Source organism: Bacillus rossius, chromosome 12 (assembly GCF_032445375.1).
Source record: "Bacillus rossius redtenbacheri isolate Brsri chromosome 12, Brsri_v3, whole genome shotgun sequence".
NCBI lineage: Eukaryota > Metazoa > Arthropoda > Insecta > Phasmatodea > Bacillidae > Bacillus > Bacillus rossius.
The window spans coordinates 6992817-7011653 of NC_086339.1; the positions used below are offsets into that span (position 1 = coordinate 6992817).

The 18837-nt window shown below is 38.8% G+C and overlaps 1 protein-coding gene across 1 annotated transcript in view; it reads right to left on the minus strand.

Moving 5' to 3' along the window:
- The window catches only part of LOC134537242 (fat-like cadherin-related tumor suppressor homolog), a 199064-nt gene extending 181679 nt beyond the window's left edge, over positions 1–17385 (minus strand). Inside the window, exon 1 of the mRNA XM_063377510.1 lies at positions 17267–17385. The gene's annotated coding sequence lies outside the window, so the exon portion shown is untranslated. The remainder of the gene's footprint in view (positions 1–17266) is intronic.
- Between the last annotated feature and the right edge of the window lie 1452 nt (positions 17386–18837).

Here is an 18837-nt window from a genome sequence, read left to right on the forward strand (position 1 = left end):
TGTCCGCTATCGCCGAGAGCCTGCCGAGACCTGTCTGGGCCGCCCCCTCTCCCCTACCCCACACTTTCAGTGGGGAGGAAGGGGAGGGGCGGGGTCTCCGGCCGGCCACGCCCCTTTCGAGATCCTGTTCCGACCTGTCCGGCGGGGAACCTGTTGTGAACTGTCCGCCCACCGACAGCCTGCCGAGACCTGTCTGGGCCGCCCCCTCTCCCCTACCCCACACTTTCAGTGGGGAGGAAGGGGAGAGGCGGGGTCTCCGGCCGGCCACGCCCCTTTCGAGATCCTGTTCCGACCTGTCCGGCGGGGAACCTGTTGTGAACTGTCCGCCCACCGACAGCCTGCCGCGACCTGTCTGGGCCACCCCCTCTCCCCTCCGCTACACTTGCAGCGGGGAGGGAGGGGAGGGACCATCTCCTACCTGCACTACGCCCCCCTGCTGTGGCACTCAAGGGTTCAACGCTGCCGCACTAGTGATGGGCAGAACGGTTCTTTTGACCGAATCGGTTCTTTTGGATCAGTACCGTGAAATGATTCGTTCAGAACGATTCGTTCATCTCGGTCAATTCGTTCTTTTCTGTGTATGGGATCTGGCTCTTTTATCAGGTGTCGTAACTCGTTCATCCTTTAGAGTATTAGGTACATGTTTTTGTATTTGAATTTGAACATTGCTTTCCGTAGCCAATGAATCACAGTTGCGTATATGAAACAAGATTATTTATATTTTATTACTTTTTAAGTTACAAATATTAATATATAGGCTATTTACACTCTAGTGACAGTAAAGTGTTTACATGTAGACCAACACATTTAGAGAAAAAAATACAAAAATTTAATACTACTACTGCGATTCAGTATGAAGAGAAACAAATGAAGTACATTAATTAACCCAAAAATGGTAAGTGTGAACATTTGTAGTTACTTTCCCTGTTATTTTTAATTCATACGTTTTTTTTTTTTTTAGTTTTTTATTTCCAAATTTGTGTATGTGAATGTGAAAAAGCAATTTTAAACCACTACTTAACAGTTGACATTTTCAGGTATAGATACTTTTCATGTTACACTATTTTATTTGATCAGTTATCGTTTGCTCTTGTGAACATGCGCACGCTGTGATTACTAATTCTTCAGACTCCTGACGTCATGAATCATTTCACGAACGAATCAGACCGGGCGCGTGGCCGGTTCTCTCATCTCGTTCTCTCGTTCTCTCCGCATTTTCGTTCTTCCGAATCTTTCAAGGTACCGGCTCTCAAAGAGCCGGTTCTTTACACCGCGAACGAATCGCAAGATTTCGTTCTCTCAAAGATTCGTTCTTTTTGAACGAATCGTTCACGAACGACCCATCACTATGCCGCACTGTTCTGGAGACCATCACAGCTCCAGCTGAGAATGGTCACTGCGATTAGCTCTGATTCTCGATTCCTCACGTTCGACGCTGAATTCTCTGAATAGCTTCACGAATCACTAACCCTAGCGGTATTGTAAAATCTCTTACTATCTTGGAGGTCCATGAGTCAGTGGGATTTTATCGGAAAATTCCCGTTTCCTTAGCTCGTTTATTTAGTCAATGATCAATTCTCTTGGGATCACCCCTCGCCGTCTATAATTTTGGAATATTTTAAGAAGTAATTCATTTATACTACCCTGACACTTTAGGGGGGGGGGAAATTTCGTCAGCGATAATTACATTTCATTAATAATACAAAGAAGTGTTAGTGGGTCAGGTGTAGAGTAATTCCATAATTTTTCATTACTTTTTTTTTCAATGTTTCAACAATAAGTAAAAAATGTATCCCTTTAGCCCTTGAAATGTGTACACGAAAAGTATGACGACAGCGTGCACTTCAAACTTGTTTTGCTACACATTATTTGACAAACCATGAAGTTATTTTGGTCAGTAAACAATTCTGTACGAAATAAGTGTCAAACCACGTGTTAACCAGTGAAGAATATAAACTGAACTATTTGTTTTGAAGCAGTTATCAATCACTAGTCTTCTCCTCGGGAATACCTGGGCACGAATCGGGTCCATCCTTCTTGAATTTTATTTTCCAAACAAATTGCTTATCAAAGGCCGTGATCGAAATCTTTCTCAAGGTATCTCATGTTTCCGTTTTTTATGACCTCGCCTGTCGACTATATTTTATATATATATATATTTTTGTTTGTCTCTCATACTTTCCTAAACTATTCATCCGATTTGAAACTTTTGGAAAAGGCGGTATCTATATTGTGCGTAAATTTGAAGAGAAATATTTGTTTCGGCATCCTAGAGTATCCAATAATTTCGGAAAAGGAAGGAAGATTGTTAGCGGCGCGAGTGTTTGGCGCAGCCTCCTAGGCGCCCCCGGGGGAATGCCGCAGTTGTAACTCCGAAGTTCGGTTCCCGTTAAGTGTAATTTAACTCCGGGAACTCCTCGCCGTACTCCGGAGCTCCGTCTCGGCGCCTTTGCAGCGGGAGTATTACTCCACAACTTCCCCCCCCCCTCCTTTACCCAAGTCGACCGAGTCCCACCTGCGACAGCTGGCTTCTGGAGACTTCGAGAACTCTCGCGAAAAGACCTTCTGTCGGCGAGGCTGTGCCGATGAAGCTCGGGCGAAGAGGAAAGGACTGCCTATGCCGCCTGTATTTTTATTAAAGATTCCTTTGGAAACCAGTCGTCAAGACATAGTTTGCAATACTACAAAAAAAATTGGTTGTCTGTAATGTCGTTTTACGGACGATAGTTTAATCTGACAACGTCGTAACAAAACATTGATGAAATGATTGCATACTTTATGAATAAAATTGAATCATTTTAATTTTAATAATAAAATAATAAATACTTGAAATTATACTAGTAATCAGATTTTTAAAATGCAAGAATAATTAACCTTTATTGCCGAAATTGTTGTTGTAATAAGCAATGAAAAAACCACATTAACTTTTCACTTCACTTTATAAACAGTCGATTGGAAGAGAGATAGATGCGGAGCAAGCGTACAATGAGCGTAACGGGACACAGCGTAGCGTAACAATGTGCGTAACGGGACACTTTTTCGTGCGTGCAGCCGGCGTTCATCGATTTATTAGACGTTGTCACGTCAAAAAGATATTGTATCTTCGTACAGCACATTGCTATCGTTATTTCTGCATGTATGAAATACTTTTTTCGATATAATACTAATGTATTTCCAAACAAAATTGGCGCATAATTTAATTTAAGCCATGTAATGGATAATCGAATATTCAACAATTTCCCTTGATTTATTTTTAACCGTGCTTATTAAACATGCGCAGTTATTGCTGAAAATCTATTCAGAAAACTGTTATCAAATAAATTTAACTAATGAGTTACTGGGACAGCACAAAGAACCAGTTTATAGATTTTTTTTCATGTAGATGAACAAAGTTATAAATATCTGTAAGTTTACAGGAATATTTATGTCCCCTTTACAAAAATAAAATTTACGGTGTACTTTCTGTAGTTCCATTGCAGGGGAGCTTATGTATAACCATTTAGAATAAATTATATTATTTGTTTAATTTACTAAAAAAAATACATAAAATATAATAGAAAAGATAGTCTATGAGGTGTGTTTCTGTTATACATTTGAATTCACTCTGGTTAGCATTTTGTTATAAAAACAAACCGTAACCGTATATAGACTAACGATTGAAGTTTGTTCAACAGCTCCAATGGAACCGTCACAAAGAAGTTGTTAACAACACACCAACAGGAAATAAGCGTTAAACTTAGTTTCAACCTAAAAAATTATTTCCTTTCCAGATTTGAAAAGAGGGTTTGGGGTTGTTCTCATTCTGGCTTCAATTATTAACAAACATGCAAACATGTTTTGCTTTTAGTCACACATATAATTGATTACCGATAGGAAAATAACACACATTAGTAGTCCCGTATGATTATTGCCTACACAGCTTCGAAATACAACACGGGGCATTAATTATAAACCCTAAAATAAATTCTTCAAGATAAAAACTATATATTATCAGTATAAAATTATTTTCTTTAATTATAACTTGGAAGGAAACGTCCAATGCGTCGTTTTTGACGTGACAACGTCTAATAAATCGATGAACGCCGGCTGCACGCACGAAAAAGGATGACTCATTGTCCCGTTACGCACATTGTTACGTTACGCTCATTGTACGCTTGCGCCGCATCTATCTCTCTTCCACTCGATTGGAACAACCATCGATTTGACTTTTTCTAGGCACATTAAACTTGAAACACTCCCATTCGTTTCCTACTTTTCCCATCATCTTCCTATCCTTAACAGAATAACACAGATTGGAAGAAGTTAAATAGCAAACATGTATAAACGTTATAGTTAAAATAATATCTTCGTTAAATAAATTAACATACTTGAATTAATGAATGCAAATAAAAGTAAATTTATCAATTAAATTGTAGATTTCATTTCATTCCTTCTTTGTATCCACACAAAATAGTGATAATTCATTTAAAATTATTCAATTTTATTCATAAAAGTATGCAATCATTTCATCAATGTTTTGTTATCACGTTATCACGTTAAACCATCGTCCGTAAACCGACTTTACAGACAAACAATTTTTTTTTTGTGCCGGGTTTGTTTTCGGAGATCAGTCCCGGGCAGAGCGAGTCGTGAGACGTCGGTCTCTGGGAGCCGAACCGCGCCGGTTTCGCGCCGGTTTCGCGCCGGTTTCTGCCGGTGAATAGCTTCTTCCTTCCCCGACGTCCGGGCGTCTGCCGACGGGCGCCGCCTTTGAACTCCGGCGACGATGTCGTGGTGTCGACGCGGAAACTCCCTGCTGCTGCGACGCCCGCGGCCTCATTAGCTGCGGCGGCAAATCAGGCCCGCGCGCAGAGCAAACAACCAAAAAATTGGAACTCTCTAATTAGGGACCGCTTTGGTGCCTCGTAGTTGGAAAATTCACGTATCAGGGCTTCAAAAACTTTCAGCTCAAGCAAACAACCTCTTTCATCTGAAATCTATACCCAACTACGCACACACTTTCTTGTCTCTCTCTCTCTCTCTCTTTGTCTCTTTCCATCTCCCACTTCCTTTTTGGCCTGTGCTAGCGCATCAAGATTATTGAAAACATACGCAATGAAATACATTTGAATCGGGATTTCCGCAATGCAACCTAGCATTGATAACTTCTGTTAATATAACATTTAATCCTGTTATTGATAAATTTTTTCAGTCAACGTGAAAGAGCTATAAGCCGAAATGGATAAAAAGCACAGATTATCGATGATGTATCATTAAGTTAGTGACGTGGTAATATTATCGTGTATGTTAATTTAAGATTTTGAAGTCTAAGACCGAAACTACGTTTTTTGTTAAAATGTTTTTTTTTAATCCGGTTTAATTTAAATTATTTTCTCGAGGCATTTTATGACTAGATAACTCTTTTTAAAATACCACTTCTACTAGAGATTTTCTACAATCTCGTTTTATTTTTAATTTTTATTAATGTTTTATTTAAGCATTCAATAATTGGGCTTTATTTGGTGTTATTATATTTGTTAAGGTGTGCAGTTAATATTTGTTTAGAAATAACTTTGACTATTGGCGGTACTGGGACAACACAAAGCATAACTTCCTGGGTAAGAATCCGAACCCAGTATTACTGCAAACACTATTTTTTTTTTTTTTTTTTAAGAAATAAGTACAGTTGTTTTTGTGTAAATGTACAAATTTATGTAATTTTGCATGAATAATTTTTATTTACAAAAAAAAATTACAGCGAAGAGTTTTCATCATTAATCACAGTCACTTCCGTAAAATACCGTCCTCTGGAAACTGTACCCCGAGCTGCGAACACTGCACTGTTGACTGGCTGCTTTTGAAGGAACTACAGATATGAACTAACTAACTCATGCTGTTTAAAAAAAAAATTGGTTGTCTGTAACGTCGGTTTACGGACGATAGTTTAATGTGACGTCATAACAAAACATTGATGAAATGATTGTATACTTTTATGAATAAAAAAGAATCCTTTCTATTTTAATAATAAAAGAATATATATTTGAATTTATACTAGTAATCAGATTTTTAAAATGAAAAAAAATAATTAATTAACCTTTATTGCCGAAATTTTTGTTGTAATAAGCAATGAAAACCACATTAACTTTTCACTTCACTTTATAAACAGTCGACGAAACAGTTCACGTGTAGATGACTTGTAATTAATTTTAAAAACTGGCGTTTAGCTATAAAGTTTAAATATAATTATGAACAAGTTTCCATGTAAATAAACTGTAATCAAATATCTATCATCAATCACCATAATTTTTTAGTCAATTGTAACATAACCTATTATTACTGCACTCGCCGACAGCGTAACGGAACACAGCGTAACGGAACAATTAGCGTAACGGGACACAGCGTAACGGACCAATGAGTGTAACGGGACACAGCGTAACGGAACAATGTGCGTAACGGGACAATTTTTCGTGCGTGCAGCCGGCGTTCATCGATTTATTAGACGTTGTCACGTCAAAAAAAAAAACATTACATCTTGGTTCCCTTTAAATTTGGGGGGCAAACCCCAAGTTGGCATCCCTGGTCCACGCGGGAACGCAGGCAGGCAATGAATGCCCCTTGCTAGGGTCCCCACCGCGCTCTGGTGAAGATGACGCGCGGCGGGGCGGACAGAGCACGTCAGGACCAGCAGTGGCGCGTCGCGAACTAACTTCCTCTCCTTCCGGAGTAGGGGAGGGGGGAGGGTGACAGGCAGCCTCTCTCATTGGAGGCGCTGACGAGGGTCCCTCTCCCGCGAGGACGTCACAGATCCACCCGAAATAGAGAGCGCAGGGCATGCATGCAGCCCGCTGAAACTTTCTCCACTGGGATTCGAACCCACGAACCCAAATCACACTAACAACACATTCTCCCAACCGTGCTCCTGAAATCGCCCTCAGCACAGCACGGGTTCGAGTCCTGACTGCAACCCCGCCAAACCACCCCAACTCACAACACCTCAGGGTCACCAAACATCCGTTATCTACATCACCATTCAAACCTAACATCTATTTTCACAACTAGAGGCAGCGGGCGGCAATCCGTGGCCTGGAACTCTACGCGGGCCCGCGGTTCGATGCCCGGATCTTGCACTCGGACCTCGAGGCCCGCAATGGCTGTGATGACAGTACAGTTGCAGCTTACGTCACAGATCCTTCGCCAAGCTGCGCCACGCCTCGGGCCACTTCCACGCAAGGTGTCCACAGTTAGTACTTTCCTACTAGATCTAGTACTTTTATAAGGTTTTTTGTGATGTAGTACATTTACGCTCAGATCTAGTACTTTTTTCTTTAATATAATAATATTACAGTAACTCCAATATGTTTTGTTATTAAGCGTAATTATTTAAAAAAAAACTATGGAATGTATGTGTGTGTCGTGTGATATTTAAGTTAGAGCATTGCAATTTCATTATAACGTCCTAAATTGTTAAAACCATAGCAAATTATAATTTAGTCTTTTTTTTTTTCAAATCTAGTACTTTTTTCTCGCCTAAGTTGGTACGAAATATTTTTTTTTTCCTTGTGGACACCCTGCTTCCACGACGACGGATCACGTAAACGGAGACGGATCACGTAAACGGAGACGGATCCTCACTGTGCATGGTCTCCACAACAGCGCGCAGACAAGAGACGGGCCCGAACAGACGGACTAGCTCGGCAACGCCCAACTCTTCCATTTGCATTGATCCCGTGGCGACCGATAGAAACATCGCGAGTATTTGGCTACGGTGGTAGACATTTTCGTTTATGTTGTAAACACTTTAAAAAAATTGTTTCAATTACAAGAATATCTAGTGTTCTATTCGTCACTTCGTCCTTCTGGGAGAGAAACCACTGCCTTATCTTGCCGGAGTTTGCTGAGTTCGTGTGCTGACAGAAGACATGCATCTGAAAGAAACTTAACGGAACACGAAACACCTACGATGCTCACTAAAGTGTTTTAGCAAATGGCTGGTCCTCAAAATATTTTTCGCGAAAAAAAAATTGCACGCTCCTTGAGAGTGAAGTACTTCCCAACAATAGTCTAACCTGTACAGGATACAACCCAAATATCAGTTGGTCTCGAGAAATATGCGATAAAAAAAAAGAGGCACGGCTTACGTACCTGTAACGTTGCGCTTAGAATCACAAATACAGCGTGAAGTAGTGGTTAGAGCGTTTGATTACATCGCTGGCGACTCGGACTCGATTACAGTAATCGATTTTTGATTCATCATGTGAAAAATTCGAGTTTATTTATTGAATATAGTGTTCTTTTTTTCTATTTTTTTTATTTCAAAAATTAAAACTGCCAGGGTGAAGGTCATATGAAAAATGCAAAGCGCTGTTATTTAATGCACAACATTATTAATTTTTCATGCGCATGCTTGAATGTAACAATATTTACGGATCGCTGTCAGCGTCATTTTCTACAGATTCTATGCACACTTGCGAGTGATACTTATCGTAAAAACACATACAACTTATGTTCTGTTCGCACCACGCGCATTGTATGAATGCGACAGTGTAACATTGACATTTTTTTTTAACAAACACAGAGGGAAGTAGATTTTACTAACATTTTGGAGTGTGACTCGTGGTTCTACCAGTTTCGCAGCATACCAAACGTATTTCAACATGTATGTAAATTTTGGAGCGCTCAATTTGTGAATAACTAATGAATGTATATTGGGGGCATCTTGGCGCGATGTTATTTTTATTTTCCGTTGTTTTTGTAATAGGGTTTGGGTAATTTTCGCACTCTTTACAATTATAGCTATAAGGCGTTAAATTTCGTACAGATGGTCCGTACTTTTGTAAATATATTTTTTTAAATTTTATTATTAATAATTAAACTTTTTTTCACGTAATAGATGAGAAATCGATAAAAAAATTTCAAGAGAAAGAAGTAGCCATAAAGGAACTGAATCTGAGTCGCCAGCGCGGTACTCAAAAGCTCTAACCACTGGCCCAAGCTGCCCTAACGACTTCTAAAGCAACTTTACGGGCATACAAGTTGTGCCTCATCTTTTAGATAGGCTGTTTCCGGAGAGCGAATGCGAGCTGGGTTCCCTCCATCGCAGGACAGATTGCTATTGGGAAGTACTTTATTCTCGCAAAAAGGAGGCAAAATCGACGATCTGAAGTTCGCGCCCTCTCCTTGTAAAATATAAATCGCCTTCTCTCGTGACGTCAGGGGCGGGAAGGGAAGTTTACTTTTTTTTTCCCCTCTCTCCCGGGGATGTTGGCAGCTCCGGGCGGCCATTACCGGGGACCGGAAGGAGCAGGCTTGCCGCGGTCGTGCGCCGACTGCGATGTTGCCGGGTGGTGGAGGGGGGCAGAGGGTTGTTGGTCACGTGATGAGGAGTGATTGGGGAGGGAAGAAGGGTCCGATATTGTGCCTGCCTTCGCTATTCGCGACACGCCTGCCTCGCTAGCAGCTGCAACCCGCACATCACTTCTCCCCTTCCCCCACACCCTTTGAGAAACTTCCCCGCGGCCGGACCTCAGAGGCCGGTTTACACGAACACACATGTCCGCGTTACTTTCCGTGGAGGCGCGAGCGGTCCAAGGATTTATTCAAGGCTTCAGATACCCAGCAGAACAGTTTCTAACCTATACATAGAGACCTGAAAAATTCGCGGGTTCATTTCGTGTTATGCTAAAATTCAAATAATTATACCTTAGTGCTGCTTCTGTCATTGGTTCACTGTTAATATGGAGGATTGAGGGCCAATTAGATACCCTCACTCATAGAAGTGTCGAATCACAGGCCACCTAGTCGAGACGACTGACAAGTCAGCAGCCAATGAACAGTTGGCATTTGCCCGAATGTGTAGAGGATATTTAAGTCTATCCTGGAGGTCATTGAAACCGCGAATTTTTCCGGTCTCTACCTATATAGTCTAATTCTTTGAAAACAAGTGCCTCGTGTAAGTAGAGTCTCGATTAACCGAGGTGTAGTACCACCCGAGCCGACTTAAAGCGATATTACCGGCAAGGACTGTTGAAACATTTGCTTGAGGACTAGTGAATTATTTAATCGTTGTCGAAAGCCTTTAAAAAAATACGATGAACAAAAAATGTATTCATATATATTTGATAAAGCACAGTGTGTATAATCCAGTAATATGTAATTTAAAAAAAAATTGAAGAAGAAAAATCCACAGCCGAGTTTTGAACCACGTATTTTAAAGTTTATAACCCGCGTACAATAATCATTGCGCTACGTAGCCTGGTGGAATATTTAATTGAGAATGAATATTATAATGGTTGTAATACCAGTGTAAATAAGATTTTCAAAACTTTAAATTACTATTTATATTACTATTTTAGTTTTTTAAAAGTTACCTATATAAGCCTACAGATTTGTTTTAAATATGCTTATATATATTATTTCAAAAACATTAACAAAGCAAATTTCTTCTGAAGCAATGATGTTTTATCAATCTATTTTTTGTTCAGATAATAATTACTATAATGAATTAAGTAGTTATTTTATCATGTAAAAATGAGATATTACGTTAAGAGATTTTTGAAATTATAAAATAATTTCTACCAAATATTTATAAGCAAAAAATATCATCTTAAAACTGCGAATGGTATTGAACTCTTGGTGGAGCCTGTGTACAAATAAAGGAGAGAGTCTGTCTGTAGCTCGACGAGATGGACAAGACGTGACATTTGGCATGCGGATTCTCAAGTGGGTGAGTTTGTTCCTTAAAGAGGGATTCTTTCGAAATTTGTCTTTTTTTTTTTTTTACGTGACAACGTCTAATAAATCGATGAACGCCGGCTGCACGCACGAAAAAGTGTCCCGAAACGCACATTGTCCCGTTACGCTGTGTCCCGTTACGCTCATTGTACGCTTGCGCCGCATCTATCTCTTTTCCACTAGATTGGAACAACCATCGATTTTACTTTTTCGAGGCACATTAAACTTGAAACACTCCCATTCGTTTCCTACTTTTCCTATCATCGTCCTATCCTTAACAGAATAACACAGATTGGAAGAAATTAAATAGCACACATGTATAAAAGTTATAGTTAAAATAATCTCTTCGTTAAAGTAATAAACATATTTGAATTAATGAGTGCAAATAAAAGTAAATTTATTAATTAAATTGTAGATTTCATTTCACTCCTTCTTTGTATCCATACAAAATAGTGATAATTCAATTTAAAAAATGATTCAATTTTATTCATAAAAGTATGCAATCATTTCATCAATGTTTTGTTATGACGTCACGTTAAACTATCGTCCGTAAACCGACTTTACAGACAACCAATTTTTTTTTGTTTAGTTTTTTATTTCAGCGAGATTGTACCACGTTTTTTCTCGATGGTCATATTGGCAACGGTCGTTGCATTGTTGATGCTACCTTCGACTCCACAGCCGCGACTGTAGCATTAATAATCATGCTTTAGTTCGTCTCCACGGGTAACAATGTAACACAGTTAATTTTGCTTTCTTCGTCTCCATAGTGACGGCTGTAGCACTGTCAAATATGATGTAATTTTCACAGCGACTACTGTAGCATTATTACTGTAGCCTCATTTACTTTCGGACCATAATCCAGTCTTTCTGTAATTATTATCTTTTGCCATCATATCAACACAGTGTTGGATAGTTGAATTTGAATTTGTAGGTCGTTACTTGAAAATAAGTTGGCGTCTTTGATTTATATTTCCTCCCTTTTATCTTGGATTTTGATGTTTTTTTTTTTGGTTCAATGATTTGATTTTAAAAATACGTTCGGCTTCTGTTCTCGTTGGAGTCGCGGCAGTGGTGTGTCCTCGTGGTAGTGGCTAGTATAATTAGCAGTACTAGACAGTTTTGCCTGTAGACCGCTGAAGCGAGGCGCCGGTACATCAGAAAGTTTAAAATAATATAAAACATTTATTTTAAAGAGTTCAATCAATATTACGATTGTTTATTTATCCATGTACAAAATTCTATCATTTACGCTACGTCTTTTTTAAGGTGTGATGGAGTGGCAATCATTTGTATATTCTACATGAAAGTATGATTTTTCATGCAATGTCAAAACAACGAGGCGGACTGGTGTCGCTTTATTGGCCACGCATGATTAACTATTAACGTTTCGTTCGCAACATTTAACCTGCGAGGCCTTTCGAGGAAATTAACCTTGCCGCAGAAAAAAAAATTAAATCGTGCTGACGCGTGGCAGTTAAAAAAAAGAGTGCGTGATGCACGCTATACGGTGTAATAGTCGACTCGTATACTGCACAGCCATGGGTGGCGCCATCACCATGGTTTTATGGTGATATAAATACATGAGAGTACATCACATCCATCCGCGCGGTGGTTATTGCAAAGGTTGGATCTGATACTGAAATGAATGAAAAAAAAAATTAAAATTTTCTGTTCTGATGAGCTACCAGAAATACTGCCACAAAAATCCTTCGCTTTCAATTGAAAATGAAAATAAATTTGTGTTTCACTTTATACATTCTAATACTTTTTTAATGATGATGAAAACAAATGGATATACTATTCAAAAATAAATTATTTAAACTGTTTTAAAAGTTCAAAGCACTCTGGTCATCAAATGGTTAGCAAAACCAACCGTAGCTGTACATATAAAGGATAATACTTCAACATGTCTCATCATTAGTCTGCTGTGTGCGTTTAAAAGGACATCTACTATATCAAGTACACGGTTTATGCTAATAGAGCTGTCATTGTTTCGGTGCACTCTAGTGCCAGCTATAGGCCAAAGAGCGCAAACGTTTTAGACTTAACTTCCTAACGTAATGAATGATTTTTTTAATGTATCAGGAACATTATTCTTTGTAAAGGAAATTTTTAAATTAGAACTAACAACTTATTCTGAAGAAAAAAAATAGTTTTGCCGAGCAGATGGTAAATATCGCACGCCTAGGCATTTGTTTTTAAAATATTTTTTTTCTTCTTTGACTGGTGGTAACAAACGAACAATGTGAGTCGCATTGCTAAGTGCATCTAAATGTTGGATGATGTGGGAACAATGAAGCGTGCTTGAATCAGGGAGGGGGTGGCCACTTCTGCATAATTACGTGGTAACTGGGTGAAGCCGTAATTTTTTTTATCCGGAAAATAATTGTTGCACCATATACCGGTTAGATGCCCAAAACATTGGCTGAAGTGTGGTGCTTTCATTGCGGAAACAGTTATGAATGACTTTATTTTATGAAAGTTAGTATGTTTAACGACGGATATTCTAATTCACACTTACTAACCATCATCATTCTTACTTATCAACAGAGGCCAGAAAAATTCGCGGATTCATTTCGTGATACGCTAGAATCTAAATACATATACCTTTAAGCTGCATTTGTTATTGGTTCACTGTTCATCCGGACGACTCTGGACCGATGGGAAATACTCAACCAAAGAAGTATCGTATCACAAGCAAACTAGTTGAGACGAATCACAAGTCAGCAGCCAATGAACAGGCGTTATTTTCCCCGAGTATACTGAGGACTGTGTAGTCTATCCTGAACGTCACCGAAACCGCGAATTTTTCCAGTCCCTACTTATCAAGCACCATTTCCGCTATATAAAAATCTGGCGACAGCGAGGTTAAAAAGTGACTTAACTAACTCTACGGCTGCAATGCCTTCCACGGCAAGAACACGTAAACACAGCACAACATCCAGTCATAAATCCTGGAGGATGGATTTTTTTCAACATGGAAAACCCACAACACGTCCGGGAACCGAACAGAGACCTCCCGCCATCAGCCATTCTTCGGTCGCGCGGTAGGGATTCCTCGCAGAAGTTTCCACGTCGCTCTGGTGACTTTTCATCAACGGGGACGCACCACAACGCCGAAATACCACAACGCCGAACGTACAATAACGCCGAATACCATAACGCCGAATGTCAAAATTGACCACAACGCCGACAGCTAGAAAACTCCTGTGTACCACAACGCCGAATTACCGCAACGCCGAAATACCACAACGCCGAACGTACAATAACGCCGAATACCATAACGCCGAATGTCAAAATTGACCACAACGCCGACAGCTAGAAAACTCCTGTGTACCACAACGCCGAATTACCACAACGCCGAAATACATTAACGCCGAAAAATGTAATTTCAGGACTGCCACAAAGGTTACGTTAGGTAAGGTTAGCACACAAATTCATTCAGTTGTTTTTCATTTTGCTCCTGTGCCCCCCCCCCCCTTCCCCGCAAAATCATTTTTCGGCGTTGTGGTACACAGCAGTTTTCTAGCTGTCGGCGTTGTGGTCAATTTTGACATTCGGCGTTATGGTATTCGGCGTTATTGTACGTTCGGCGTTGTGGTATTTCGGCGTTGTGGTAACGACCCCTTTTCAACCGCTCGTATTAGACCGCTCCACGCGACTCTTTGAGCTGACGAGAACCAATCAGCAGAGCCGCCATTGTTTCACGTGTTCGCTCCACTCCGAGCTGGAACCCAACTTGCCTACACGTAAAGTAACTTGGCTTCTGGTTTCTAGCCGTGTCCTTGGCGAATAATTCACCCACGCTTCGGTCGACATTGCAGTCGCCATCATCAGGGAGCAGTTACTTACTGAAGCCTGCGAACGTTATTGCCTATACATAGAGACCTGAAAAATTCGCGGGTTCATTTCTCGTTAGGCTAAAATCCAAATACATTTGCCTTTTTTGCTGCTTCAGTGATTGGGAAACAGTTTATCTGAAGGACTCTGGACCAATGAAAAACTTTCGACAAAAGAAGTATCGAATCACAAGCTTCCCAGTTAGCACGTGTCACGAGTCAGTAGCCAATCAGCAGGTGTAATCTGCACAAGTACATAGAGGATCGTGGAGTCTATTCTAGAGGTCATTGAAAACGCGAATTTTTCCGGTCCCTACCTATACATAATCAAGCTTTTTATTTAAAGAGTGCTCATAGAGTACTACTGTCCGATCATCAACGTTAAAAAGATGTACCTACATGTCTTTGAAGCCTACTTTGCCACCCAATGAATCCACGAAAAAATTGTGGTTCTTCCAGGTCCTGTGCATGCTCGTATGAAGGCAACCTCTTTATTGGCTGTTAATTTGCTGGACTTGCTGACAGAAATGTCTGTGATTCTTTATTCTTTTTTTTTGTAGTGATTTATATTCTGACACACAAGCTTATTTAGTGGATTGTTTTCGCTCCATCCTAGACTAAACCTTTAAATATATATATATGTGTGTGTGTGTGTATGTGTATGATTGTGTTTGTGTGTGTGTGTGGTGAAGCTAAGTTCGCCGGACAAACTTAGACTGCTGGTTCATCACGAAAAAAATAAGTTTAAAACAAATATACGGTCTAAAGTGTGTTCCAATGCTGGTGTACGCCCGCCTTTGAAGTTGGGACTGAGCAACCTATTTCTTGTAAATAATAGAGAAAGTTTCTAAGATGACACAGTTGATTATATTTTATTGAAGGACGTTCTACAACCACTGCGAATTTAGTGACTGTGGCAAAATTATTTTATAGAAATAATTGGGGGTAACACCTTTATTTTCCACATATTTTTGTAACGTATTACTATTCCCTCCCCAACACTATTATTTGAATGAAATAATTTTTATGCAGCCACAATTTTCGTGCTTGTCGTAGAAAACATTCCATTTTAAATACTTCATATATTATTTACAGTAAATATGTTGTTCAGCTTCAACTTAAAAAATATGTATAACAACCATACTTGGGAAGTACTTAAGAGTTTAGACCACAAGACTGATAGGGGTTTTCAAGTTGTTTTGTCGTGATAAAACCTGCATCTGAAGATTGTTGGCTGAATTCAGACTCACCCCGTATATGTAGATGTATGTTGAAGCTAATTATTATTAATTGTAAGGATTAGGTGGTTAGACGCATGCGTTGTTTGTAGTCGCCGCTTTTTTTCCGTTTTGTTCGGAGTCATCCGAGATGTATCAAGAGAACATTAAAAACAATCATTCGAATATAAAGGTTAAGCATTTATGCTCTACGGCTACTTTACTAATGAACGAGACAGATAAAAATGGGTGCGTGTACTTATGTACGCGCGTGAGAAGTTATACTTCTTTGGCATCATTAAAAAATAGTTTTTAATTGCATGCAAATAATTAATTACAATAAAATAATAAAAGGGCTGGAAAAAGATAGTCAACACAGTCAATAAAGTTCAGTTTAAATTTGAAAAATTAAATAAATAAATTTAGAAAATAATAAATATATGACATAATTTGTACTAAATATTATAAGATTCTTAATTTTAAATATTTATTATTGATTATTTAATATTTTAAAAGAAAAAATAAATGTTATAATAAATTCAAAATTTTAATTTAAGTTTATTCATTTTTTATATATTTATTATTTTCTTAATTTAATATTCACTTTTCATTTTTATCAAAATGTTTTCATTAAATTTTTTCATTTATTTTTATAAATATTTATTCAATTTAATAATAAATATTAAAAATTAATATTTTAATTTGATGTTTGATTTTAATTTTTATCACAATTTTTTATTAAATGTTTTATTAAATTTATTTATTTATTTTGTAAATATTAAATAACCAATAATAAATATTTAACATTATTAATATTTAGTATTAAATATATTAACAATAATATTTTAATTTATATCAATAAATAATACATATGGCTAATTAACCTCAATTATATTGGAGCACTTGAAAAGTATATAAGCACAATTTTTTTTACTAATATTTACGAATAGTAAATAATATTAATCAAAATATTCAATTGAAATCACTACTAAATATAAATTATTAGCACATATATAATTCGCACTTGTATGAAACTAAAACACGTGTTGTGAATGTAGAAAATATAAACATATGGATAAATATTATAAATATGACAACAGTGATCAGAGGCGACGAGCGTGCCAACATGCGCGACTAATAGAGGTTCTATTTCTATTTTGTTGGTAGCTTTTTTTCGAGACTTAATGCGCTGTTTAGTGGGCAGCTTCAACCTGTTAATTTTGTGTTACAGTGATGCGCGCGCATCTAAAAAATTTCACTCTCATCATTTTTTTCATAACGCGCCTGAAGAAGTATAACTGCAAAAACAATTAATAATAACTTTCTTATTCGTAGTCGAAGCTTTTTTCCTCTAGTTTATCTTTGGTTTTAAGCCATCCGAGATGTGTCAAGAGAACTTTAAAAAACAATCATTCAGATAAAGGTTAAGCATTTGTGCTCCACGCCTACTTTCCTAATGAACGAGACAGAAAGAAAAATTAATAATAGGTTTCTTACCGGGCGGAACTGTCAGTGGCTGGTGTCTCCGGAGAGTGGTAGACGCGGCGTGTGACGTGGCTCACGGCGCCTACAGCCTGCCTGCCTGACCCTCCGTCCGCGGCTGTCTCCGACCGACTGGCGTCCGACGCCGCCGGCCCGCGGGGGTAGTGCGGTGGAGGGGAGAAGTAGGGGAGGGGAGGAGAGGGACGGTGTCGCTGCCTGGCGGCGGGCGCCGAAGGCTCCGGAAGAAGCGCGTCCTGCTCGGTGACGCAGGCTGCACTCGAACCCCTGCAAACCATAAACAACTTTCGTGATTATTTTTTTGTGCGACAATCTGCCACTGTTTCCATGATGGCGGACGAGGAAAGAAAACAAAATTCCAGGCGCAGCATAAAACAAACTATAAGAAGTAAGCAGGAATCAAACTACCAAGTTTGAAGAAAACAGACATATAGAATATAGAAAACGAAGACTGACGTAGTGAGAAGTAAATGTAGTCGATTTTACTGAATGACGATAAACTGAAAAATGCGCCGTACTGGATTCGAATCCCCCACCCCAATACGTTACAAATTCTGCCAGGGATAAACAACAGAATGGCCACACAAAGTATTCTAAGCTTGATTGAGGAAACACGGAAGAAAACTGGTGTATTCGGAAATTAAAATTTTTATAGCTATACAAAAACAAGAAAAATGGCAATTTAAACACTACAAACCTTCTGCATAAAACATCAGGTACAATAAGGAAAATTAGTTACGTCTTGAATTGTAAGACATTAAATTATAGGCATCAATCAAGGTCGAAGTCTTGAAAGTTACAGCTGCAGGAATAAGTAATCAGAAAAGAGCAGACACACAAACAAGGCTTTATGATAGCGAGGGCTGCCCAAGGACAAGTTAAATTGCTCGTACAAAATTCAACTTTTACTAAGGAACTGAACATACCACAATCCTCTTGCGTTGCGTGCCTCAAGCAGGCAAAAGACACAACCCATGTGCCAGATTGTTCTGCCTGTAGACTCCCGTAGCGAAGTACGGTTGCATCAGCTAGAGTAAAATAAAATTTGAAATAAAGATAGCGCAGAGAGTGTACAAATGCTTACATTTAGTTTGCATAAATACGTCTACTATTAAATTTAGTTTGAGCTCAATTTTGCCAGTTCCCCTTTATCATTCTTTGGGTTTCTCTCGGTATATCTGAAAGTTAACCTTGGTACCCAAACATCTGCCCAATTGAAGAGAAAAAAATATATTCTGATGGAAAAATAGTTAAATATTTACTAGCACCGAGAAAGGTGCCAAATTTATTTTTACGGGAGGGGCTTGAAACCTCGTAGACACTGATGTTATTAGAGACTGAAAAACGGACCGTTACATTTAACGGAATAGGCCATGACATACAGTGACATACATCCCAGCATTTGTCTGGAGTTTACGAACGAGATGCAAAAAAAAAAAGAGAGGAAAAAAATCCAAGCTTACGCGTTAAAAACCTTCCAAACAAAATCAGGTTCTAAGACCTTGACGTAATTGTATTGGATGGTCGCGGAGATTATTTTCGAGCTCTTTTTCAAAGAAACATAAAAA